Raw genomic sequence first — 11,771 nt, forward strand, 5'->3', positions numbered from 1 at the left:
ATACATCTCTGCCCCAAAGCAGAATGTGCCAAAATGTGCAACGTACATCGCAGAACAACCAGTGCTGTTGCAGAACAGTCTGGAAGAATTTTAAGAATAGTGTGAAAAAATGCTATTATGTATATGCGAATTTTTACCGCAGAACATTTTCAGTCGGCTGAGGGCTCGTTGCAGAACATCGCAAAACATTCTGCTTTGGGGCATCTCTCTAATCTTATTTGGAGTGAGGTACATCCCCTCACATCTCTCTCCCGCAGACAAGATACCGTCCATAAACTGTTGCTGCTGTGTGTAAGGAAGATCCATCAGTTCTCATCTAGGGTCAACTCCTGGCCATATCTTCTGCTACTAGTTCTTGAATGTCATCTTCATGCAACCTCCAGTCCCATGGTCAATCCCAACAATCTCTTCAACAAATGTTGGCAGAATTTTAGAAAAATACATGTACACATACAGTTGAATGTCATGGTCACAATGCTGCATCTAGTTTCGTATCTTAAAAACAGTTGCACTCCCATGCATGTTCATTTTTCAAATGCGACATGCTGGCTGAGACTGCAGGGGAGAATATTACCCACAATTCCACTGCACGTGTGTGGATGAAAGCGAAAAAAACATCAACTCAGATTTCATAATGTGAAAATAAATAAAGCTTAAACCTTTTGTTCGTTATGCGAATCATCACTCATTAACTGAATCAAAATTTGTTCAAAAATTTTGCTTGCCATTTTGCTTGTAATTTGCTCATTAGCCAAAATTCCACTGTATGAGAACATAAGTCAGTCCCTGGCTGTATCACCACAACCAATCATCACGAAGTAAGAAAATTTACAAATTATAACAATTTTTGATTGTGTGCCAAGATTGAATATCTAAACCACCACTCTCTCTGCCAATAGTGAGGATTGTGAATCCTGCGAATGTGGCTGTAAAAAGCGCTAACTGAAGATGGCCAATTCTTTAGGACGCAAACTGAAAGGATCCCAATTTTTTAGGGCGTCAACTGAAGGGGAGGGGCGATTTTTTTTTATCTCTAACATATTATTCAATTACACTTGAAACATTCCAGAACTGGCCTTGAGGGTAGAACTAAACATTGACAATCTAGCCAAAGCTATCAACCCAGCTAGGCCTGTGAAATATTTTTGAAGAGTATTGTCCCAATGATTTCTGCAGTCAACCATCGGTGTGAAAGGTAAATAATTTTACAGAAAATAATTTTCACAATATTCAACATAAAACTAAACTTATAATTTTCAGCACATGACTCAACATGGTTTCTATGAAGGATACCATCTCATCATTGTACGCGCATGCAGACAAATATCAATGAGAGTTAAAAACACACACACAAAACTTTCTTCTGGACGGAGCCGCAAAATGCCCAAAACTGGCTCTATATGCATTATATGGTCATTTAATCCATTTCTAGTGGAAAATCGATGGATGTTTTAGAACAGAGATGGGTATTTGCCATTGTTGAACTTCAGTTCGTGAAATGACCTTTTCCCCCACACATCAAAATCTTCATTGAATATAAATTCAATCCTCTCATCATATTTTTTTGTACGCTTTCCTGTTTTTTTTTTTTTAGCGCAGTTTTGTTTTGAATGACCATTATATTTTAAGTTATGTACATTTTTATTTTTATTTTTTAAAGTCTTGTGATATTTTGCAATACAGCCAGGAAGTGTTCCTTTTTCGAGAACAGTCTTTATTCTGGAAGAATGATGTTCTCATACGAGTATCTCTCGACCATTTTTATTATTATCATTTTTTATATAGTAATGCAAGTATAGGCTGTTTTAGTTACCTTTGCTTTGACCATTTAAATGACTGTCCATCTGTCTCGAGAGTCTACCAATGTCTACCAGTTTGTTTTTGGTTATCGCTTTTATTTGGGTTAAGTTCCTTTATTAATTTCATTTAAGATAGATACCATGTTTTTTTTGTATAGAATTTTTGTGTAATATATGCTAAGTCATCGTATTTTCTCTAGAATAATTTGTTTTGTCGCCTCAAACATGTTTTTATCTAGTTATTATCATAATACATATTGTGTGTTATCACTGATAACCTTCTTATGATTGTGATTTATTTTATTTTATTTTTTTGTGCTATCTTATAATACATTATCAAATAGTTTGTTTTGTCGAAACATATAGTCGGAGGTGGAATGTTTTTTCATCCTTTTGGAGCATGAATCTGTTTGCATGAACCTTTGAATTATTTCATGCATGCACCCCTTTGCCCAAGAGCTACGTGTTATACCATCCACTTTCACATAATTTCATAATGTTTCATTTTCGATAAATGTATATATACCTTGTAGATGTACGTACCAGTGTATGCATCAGTGTTCTTCAACTTTTTTATAGCTGTACCGTTAAAAAGTTTGAGAAATGATTTGGTGACAGTGGCAAAAAATAAAATAGAAAGACGAAGAAGAAATGAGAGGAAAGAAATTGTGAACCAGCAAGAAATAAATAAATGGGAGAAGAGAGTAATTTGCAGACAGACAAAAACTTTATAAATAATAATTATTTGAGAAATAATTTGTGACCCAGCAAAAAATAAATAAATGTGATTAATAGTTTGCAGACTGATAAGAAATAAATAAATTGAAGAAATAATTTTGTTACCCAGCAAAAAATTTATGAATGGGAAAAATAATTTTGCGAACTGGCAAAAAATACATAAATGGGAAGAATAACTTGTAGCTGGAAAAAAATAGATAAATGGTAGGAATTACTGTGTGTATGAGCAATAGAAAATAAATTGGAGAAATACTTTGTACACCAGCAAAAAATAAAATAAAATAAATAAATAAATGGGAGAAATAATTCTTGCAGACTGGCAAAAACTGGATAAATGGGAGAAATAACTGCAGATGAGCAATAAAAAACAAATGAGAGAAATAATTTTAGGGACTGGCAAAAAAAATTATGAATGGGAGAAACAATTTTACTGACCAGCAAAAAATAAATAAATGGGAAGAATAACTTGTAGACTGGAGGCAGACTGGATAAATGGGAGAAATAATTTTCAGACTGGCAGAAACTGGATAAATGGGAGAAATAACTGTATGGATGAGTGATTAAAAATAAATGGGAGAAATACTTTGCGCACCAGCAAAAAAATAAATAAATGGTAGACATAGTTTGAGAACCAGCAAGAAATAAATAAATGTGATAAATAGTTTGCTGACTAACAAGAAATAAATAAATGGAAGAAAAAATTTGCAGACTGACAAAAAGTTTATGAATGGGAGAAATAATTTTGCTGACGAGCAAAAAATAAGTAAACGGAAATCAAAATAGATAATGGACCAACATAAAATCCTCGCGAACCAGCACCGGCGCCAACAGTTGAAGAACACTGATATATATCACAAAATCGACGAGTCAGGATCAAAATGATGCTATTCACTGAAGTACTTTTTGAACTATAAATTGTTCCATGCTAAAATATGCGAAATATCTTTCACTATTCCCCTGAACATTATCAGTTAAAAAGGCTATCGATTTTTCATCCTTTTATACCCTGGCTTTATATCATGGCTCAAAAAAATTTATCGAGTACTTATCGGTCAGTATTTAGCTCAAATTTTCTTTCAAATTTAAATATATCATGCTGAAACCAGAACAGTTATTGTTGAAAAGAGCATAGGAAAAGTAAATTTTTGCAATAGGGTATGTTCTAGAAATGATTCGGGTTCTGTGAGTTGCGCTGAGCACCTTTTGTAACTTTATAATTCAATGCATGCGTATTATTCTAACAAGCAATAGCTCTGGTGCCATCAAGCCCTCCGGATATTTTTCTAATTAGAATCAGTACTAGACATTGATAGATTGAATTCCAATGCTGATCTGATCAGTTCAAGCTTTCTCATTTTGACATAAGATTATTTTAGAAATTTTCTTTTACCGTTAATGTTAGTGATGATCCTGAATCATGTTCTTACAGCTAATTCTGTCAAATAAGGGGTCAAGCAGGAGGACATGATTGGAAATTAATTTTAAAATTCAGTAACAGTCACTTTGACCTATTCTTCTAGAATATATATTTCGCACGAAATACAAGACAGGAAACAGTATTATAGAGAGAAGAAATGATTTTAAAAAAAAGAGTCTATTCGAATGATGACGACTTCAATTTTAAAGCGAAATATAGAGGCTGTAGATCACATAATCTACTGCAGGTCCATTCCTGCTCATATCCGTGCTGAACAAATAGGTGTCAAAAACATGTTTTTCACCAAAAGTGTCTAAAAGGATTAAGAAAATTCTAAGGTTCGTTTTGAAATTGAAGTAAAATGACGAAAAATTATCAGTAAAAGTAGGATGGGTAATTCTATTTGGGATGGTTAAATCTCCCGAAAATGTTACAGGGGATATATCATAGCTACCAAGTCTCCCGGATTTTCTGCTCTATCTCCCAGACTCCAGAAAAGTTCTTATATCTGCCGAATTTTTTGCCTCCTCTGTAAAGAATTGTAAAAAATCCCTATATTTAGGGGAAAAAATCATTCCTCAAGGATTTTACCCGAAAAAACTTCATAAGCGTTGTGGAAATTGTTGCCATTTTGTCAAATCACAAAAATAAATAATTTTTGGGGAGGAAACACAAAATTTGTCAATCAGCGAGCGTCAATCCTCCTTTACAAATTCAAAATTGGCACGTTCATATGTATTTGCTTTATACATATGTCCCGTTTCAGACCAGATGGAGATTTTTTGGTTTGCGAGATTTGAATTTTTAGAGGTAATTTAACCTACTGATTGGCCATGATTAGCGATGGCTTTCACGGTGTCACAGTTTTTGCAATGTGAAAATATCCCCAAAATTTCCCTTTTACTAATCAAAATTCCCTAAAATGTTTTAAAAGATCCCTTTTACATTTATTTTTGTACAGAATTTTTGAATCCATGGTTAAACCTCCGGAATTCTCATTCTCCAAAGTTGGCAGCTATGATATAGGAAACTTATACCTTGTAACATTTAGATAAAAAATTTGTTGAGATATCAATATTTGAAATTTTCAATATTTTGCTTCCTTTGGAAGTCTAGAAAAACATTCCATTTCCGGGGGGGGGGGGGTAGAGCATTTGTCTGGCATACGAGAGACTGGGGTTCGAGTCCCTGTGATGGTGTTGGCAGAGATGAATTTTCTCCCTAAAACCGTCATCATCTCTATATATAACCAGTCTTCTGAAAATCTAGTAATAAATTATTCGTCAAATGTTATTAGCTTAGCAAAAATCAAGATATCTCAGTGAATTTCCATTAAATTGGTACAAGGTTAATTTTTTTTTTTCATATAATATAGGCAGATGCATATTTATGGTTTTTCCGCCCTTCTCCCTTGTTGGTCTAATTTTCTTGATGACTCACTCGTTCCTCGAATTTGATGCCCTGGGCTACAGATCACTTAGCCTTCACCCCTGTCTTTTAAGTCACTCTTTTGATCACTCATGTGTTAGGATGTGCTCTAGGTCACTCTTTTCATCGCCCACCTGCCTGGTGCCTCACTCCGTATGTCATTCTTTTGGTCACTGGCATGCTTGCAAACGTTCTGGGTTGCTCACATGCCTGCAAACACTCGAGGTAATATATTTTTTTTGGTCACTCACATGATTGCAAACTAAGTCACTTGGTCATTCACTGACCCGATATTTTGCTTTCTAAGTCATTCTTTTCATCACTCGCGTGCATACAAACTGTTTTGATCACTAACCTGCATGCAAACTCTCTAGGCGACTCTTGTGGTCACTCACGGACCTGGTCCCTCGCACTCTAGGCAAAGGCGGGTTCACGCTGCTTGTGGGCTGCCCACAATTTTTGCCACCTTTCACCCATTCTATTAACTTTTTTTTTACCACTAATTCCTCAGGTTTCCCCGCCTCTTCTAATTTTCTGCCCTGGGCTATAAGCCAGTAACCCCCCCCCCCCCCCTGTAAATATGCTTCTGAGTATACGAAGATGAAAATTTTATCAATATTGAAATTTTTTCTGATTGGCTGCTGTATATATTTCTCTTAATTATAATTTCGGGAGCCGTTACAGCTGTTTTCCTCCCCCTTGGTTTTGTATTGTTCGATTTTTTTTCCAAGTGAACCATAGAATTTTTATTCCTTTCAGACAATTTTTATATAAAAACCCCTCCCCCTTCCCCATATTAAAATTTTTTATTAAAATACATATACGCCACTTATGTTACACCACTGTCAAGTGGCATCAATTATTTTCTCTAGAATTTTTTTTATTAAGAATTGCATGATGATGTTGAAATAGTCTCAATTTAAACATTTTCTTTTCAAAATTTTGGTATTGTATTCAGATGTATTGTTTGAATGCTCTCGCAATTTCAGTTGGGGGGAGAAAAACCCCATTTCTGTCATTTTATGTTGTATTTGTATATAATGTACCAACCATATGTGGATTATTTTGTGGCTAATTTAGTATGACCTTGCGCTATCCATCTTTGTATATGACGTGTGTGTAAATATATGTGATAATGTAAATATACGAGAAGGTGTATTTGGTGCTGTTGTGCTTACTATGTATGAGACATTGTTTCATGGTAATGAGATTTTGTCATCGGTTCGAGGTATTGGACGAGTTGGCCATGACGTGTTAAGAAGTGCCTCTATTTTACTGTTTATTTTGATGAAGAAACGAGTCCCGTGTACAGATCTTTGTTTATACTTTCGAACATGTGTAAAATGTTTTTTGAGGAAATAAAATTGATTATTTTTAATCGCTTTCTTCCTTTGGCTTAAGATTCGTTATGACTAGAACCATCTTAATTCTTTAAAACTCGGATATTAATTCCCAAAGTGGACTCGTCCAAGGTTTTCACTATTTTCATTCCCCCCCCCCCCCCCTGTCTTTCTGGTTCCAGCCTCTGATGAGTAGTGCAATGTTTGTTAATGCAATGGACCCAACCACACATTTCTGGGGCCTCACACTAATTAGATTTGGTTCTATGATTTTTTAAAGTACAGAAATTTATACAAGCAGGTGCTTTCAGCTGATTAGGGACCCCATGGTGCTGACGAGAGCTTTCATCATCTTCCCTGCTGTCCACAAAAGCCCCAAAATATACCCATTATACTTCCTATCTAAACTGTCTTGGGAGCTAAAGGTTCTGTTCGTCATAGTTTCGTGCCCTATGCAAGCACAGCTTTTTTTGGAGCCTCTTACATTTATAGCATTCTTCGAGGCAGAGACATATTCGGGGAGAAGGGATGTGGGGGACATGTGGGCCCCCCCCCCCCAAGGCAATCAAAAACTAATACAGGTGAAACTTGGCTAATTCAAACTTTGTTAATCCAAATTTTAGGAATTCCCTTTCAATTTAATGTTAAAATTACCTATTTGACATTTTTTTCTCATTTCGTATTCAAAGCCAGGGCTTGACAAATCCCAGATGGTCATGGCGACTAATAAATTGCCATTGGTACCTAATTTTTTTTTTTTTTTGTCTTATAACTCAATTGGTGTCTTAGGATAATACGAAATTATCGGAAATTTTATGTTAGGGAACCTAGCAGTCTAGACACGCTAAGTCAAAGAGCACACTATTTTAATAATAATAACGCGATCCGCACGTATTCCCAAGGGATCAGCATGATCCGTCCAGGGAATTTGTTAGTGTTAGTAAACATCCATTCCCGAACCGGGATTCGAATCCAGACCTGCACAGTGAGAAGCTAGTTCCCTAACCACTCGACTGCCAGGTGGCAAACTTTGCACCAACTTTGTCGATAAAAAGTACTTGGCGTCTACGAAATTTTCGTAGTGTGAAATTTTCTATTAAAAATTATGTATTTTAATTTGTCAAATCTGATTTGAAGTTTGGATTCAGACATGTTTCATTAGTAAAATGTCTATTTCGTCAGATTTTACTGGCTGAATTTTAGACATCCTTTTTGTTATTTCGTAGTTTACTACAGGGGTGGACAAATCGCAAAAAAAAAAACTATTCCCCAGAACAATTTTTTTAGGTACCAAAAAAATTTTTACCTGAAGGAGGAGGTCCAAAATAATGCTACTTTTGACTTTCTCGGCATAGTGACCCCTCTTTCATGTTGGCAGACAGAGCTGCCTTTAGAGGTGTGCGACAAGTGCTGTTGCCTCGCAGTTTCGGGGAACTCTTGCACTTATGGTAAAAGAAGTGAAAAAAAATATATGCACATATTTTTTACATTAAAAAAAAAGTTGTAATAAGCAGTGTCGGAAATTCAACTGATTCGATTCTGGAATTATTTCTCTCATTAATTCTGAATTTCGATCAATATCTGAGATTTCTTTTTTCATTAAACGTAAATTTTCATTGGTGACATATTTTCAGCATTCCTGCATATTCTCTGATAATGCATGAATCTCTTCCCCCAACAAAATATATAAAATTGGGCCTAAGGAGACCCGAAATTATTCTCACACCAGGCTCCATTTCTAATAAGGGCGGCCTTGTTGGCAGATATGCTGCTATAAATTTCAAACATTTTGTGCTGCTCTCAGCGTACAATTTAGTATAACTACAACTACACAAAGAAAATTTTAGGCGCTATAACGACCTGGGATTTGTCCAGCCTTGGTTTACTGATGCATTTTCCAGAATATAGCATGTAGCCAACATTGAAAAACTTATAATCAATAAAACTCTAAACTTTTCCTTTTGTGGCTCTAAGTAACAAGTAATATTTACAATACTAGTTACACACACTAGCTTTTGTCTTTTGGTGGGTAGCTGGAGTTTTACTGGTTCTTGGATGACTTCATTAGAGCACATGCAAATGCCACTACCCAAGAAATACGAAAGTTCGCATGTGAGAGTGGCAATCTCCACACAAAGGGAATGTTTGAAAGTTGAGATCTCCCGGTCACTTGTCTAGTAAAATGTGCTAGAGATTCACGTGTGTCTAACATTATTGTTAGTTTATTTTGGCATATTCATATTTACTTTCTATCTCAACAAATTTTTGCCACGTCTAACCAAGGTTCATTTGCATGTTCAACTCTAGAAAAAAACAGTCGTGTGTTAGTACAAGTCCCAACCCTACTCCAACACTCGTAGAAGCTATCTAAGGACATGTTAGAAAAAAATAGCACTGTTGAAGCTCGAAAATCACATCTTTCTTCCTCTAAATCAACTCAAAGATTTTGTGCAATGTGCAGGAGCAAAAGAAAGGAAATAAAAATTATAAATGAAATAGTTTCGTGATCATTTACATTTTTTACAGGCATAGTAGACTTAGACATATGGGTTGATGGTTCCATTGAACCTACTACTCCCCCCCCCCCTCCCGTAAAGAGAAGTCCTTAGTAGAGACCTGTAACTGAAGCAAAGACCTAATAGAAATGTCTTGAAGCTCCCAGGGTTCGATCAAATGAAGACCCAAGTGCTCAAACCTATGCGCAAAGTACATTTCACATTCCCAAAGAAAGTGAGTAGTTGTTCATTACGTATATAAACAACCTTTACAGGTTACTAGTGTGTAATAGGAGGTACTACTAACTCATATGACACACATAGGTGGTGATAATATAGGAATTACTACTAATTCCTATGACAATAAGATGCTGTTTAAGAGTACAGTGACCAAAAAGTGGACCAACAGCTGTAATTTTCTCCATATTTGCTGAGATTCATTCGCTTCTTCTGCCTAAAACTTGGGCAGTCGCAATTTATCTCTTTTGCCCATTCACTGACCACCACTTTTCAGCCAATCTTGGTATTGGTTTTTTTTTTCCTGAATGAGTTGAAAACAGTATATCTAATCGTGAAATATCCAACTCTGGCTCAAGAAAAATTAACAGAGTTCTAGAACCAACCCCCTTCTCTCTAGCCAATTCATCACCCGAGATGCCTGGATGACTAGGTACCCAGCAAAGCTTGACGCTGTCGATGAAGAGATTACAGAGTGCAGAATAACACTCCCAGCCCACATGAGAAGTAATTTCAGACTTCTGAAGAGCTTTCTGAGCAGCCTATCTACAGGCATAGTAAATGGTAGCGTATTCTCACTGTGTGTGAGAATACACACACAATATATTTTAATAATAATTGAGAGGTTTTTGATTATATTACCTATTGCTGCAGAGAGCAACAGGCCTGCAAATATTCAATCATTATGCTTCACTTCTGAAACATTAGATGGCCACACTGAAAATCAAACACAACACTATATATGCACTCACTCTCTGTTATAAACTGCCCGTATTTATATTTATGACACGGGTACAACAAAAAACGGCGACTTGACCGCAGCAAAAAGTTGCTACCGCAGGGAGTCCCCCATCGAGGGGTTAGCGCACCAACCTCCCGATGAGTATAAAAAACAAGCCTGCCGTTCGGAATCGGCAATAAATTGTAGGTCCCTGTCTAATTAGCCCATCGTGTGCAGAAAATGACCGTGGTGCGACGAAAATGATCAAATGATTTATATTTATGTGATTATTGTGTCATTTTTGCAATAGATCAGAGTTGTGCTCGGTTTGAAAGAAAGATTTTTTGTGAAAGTCCTGTGCAATACTGATGAATTAGATAATTTGAGCTCTTTTGCTGCCCCTCGAGCTTTGAATTAACAAAATTCGACTGTAACTATGTTAAACTTTCAACCAGCTTTGAGAGCAACAAAAATGAGTCACAAATAGCAGAGTGCAGCATGTACATGCTGATTTGATTTTGCACATCAGTGCCATCTATCTGACTTTTGGAACTGATTTTCCACGTTCAAAAATAATTCAACCTTGAAATCACAATGTTTTATCATTTGTGTGTGTTCCATTTTAATTAATTTTTTAAAGTCTCAACAAACATCTGACACACCCCGTTGAACCTCACCTTAACAGTCGATTAATCTAAAAACCAATAATATTAACATATATTTATAGAAAAGCTATAATCAACTAACTTTATTTTAATTCTTACTTTATATTAATGACATTCCTGCACCTCTCTGGTAGGAATCGTAGCATTTTTTACTGACGATGCCATGGTACTCACCAATCATAGGAAATCTAATAAATGCCGTGAAAATCTTCAAGAAATCGTCGAGGCCGTTGAGGATTGGTGTGGCATAAATTTATTTGGCATCTGTATCCGAATAGCAAGTGCCAATTTATTTGGTTCACGAGAAAAACGGACCCAGGAAATGCCCCCATTTATATCGGAGCAGCCGTGGAACCAGTACGAAAAGTGAAATACCTAGGTTGTATTCTATACCGGCCAATGACTTTTGGTCCGCAGACTGACTATGTCAGGAACAAGGCTACCCAAGTCCTAGGCATGCTCTCCAAAATGACATTTCCTCAAGCTCGTCTCTCCTTAAAAAATAAAGTCATGCTATATAAATCCATACTTCGACCAATTATGACATATGCAGCCCCATTCTGGGCCTACGCAAGTCATAGCAACATGCAAAAACTGCAATCTCAGCAAAGACCTGGGTATACCCCTTATACTGGACTTCATCAAGTAGCTATCTACTACAACCCACTATGACAAACTAGAGAACTCTGAATATGGCCATCTTAATAAGATAGTGGATTACGACCCATTGCAGAGAACAATATACCATAGGCCAAAAAGGGGTATTGCACTCTGATTGGACAGTCTACTGATAAAGAAAATTATGTATTCTATTATTTTTGTTATAAATGTTTTCGAGAAAAAAATGAAAATATATTTAAAAAAATTAAAATTTGAATTAGAAAAAAGAAGAGATAGATTGGAAATATATTGTGTATTTGTATTGTTCTGT

Source organism: Pholcus phalangioides, unplaced genomic scaffold, assembly GCF_987345545.1.
Source record: "Pholcus phalangioides strain wild (caught in Gottingen) unplaced genomic scaffold, Ppha-v1.0 ptg000008l_1, whole genome shotgun sequence".
In the NCBI taxonomy this organism is placed as follows: domain Eukaryota; kingdom Metazoa; phylum Arthropoda; class Arachnida; order Araneae; family Pholcidae; genus Pholcus; species Pholcus phalangioides.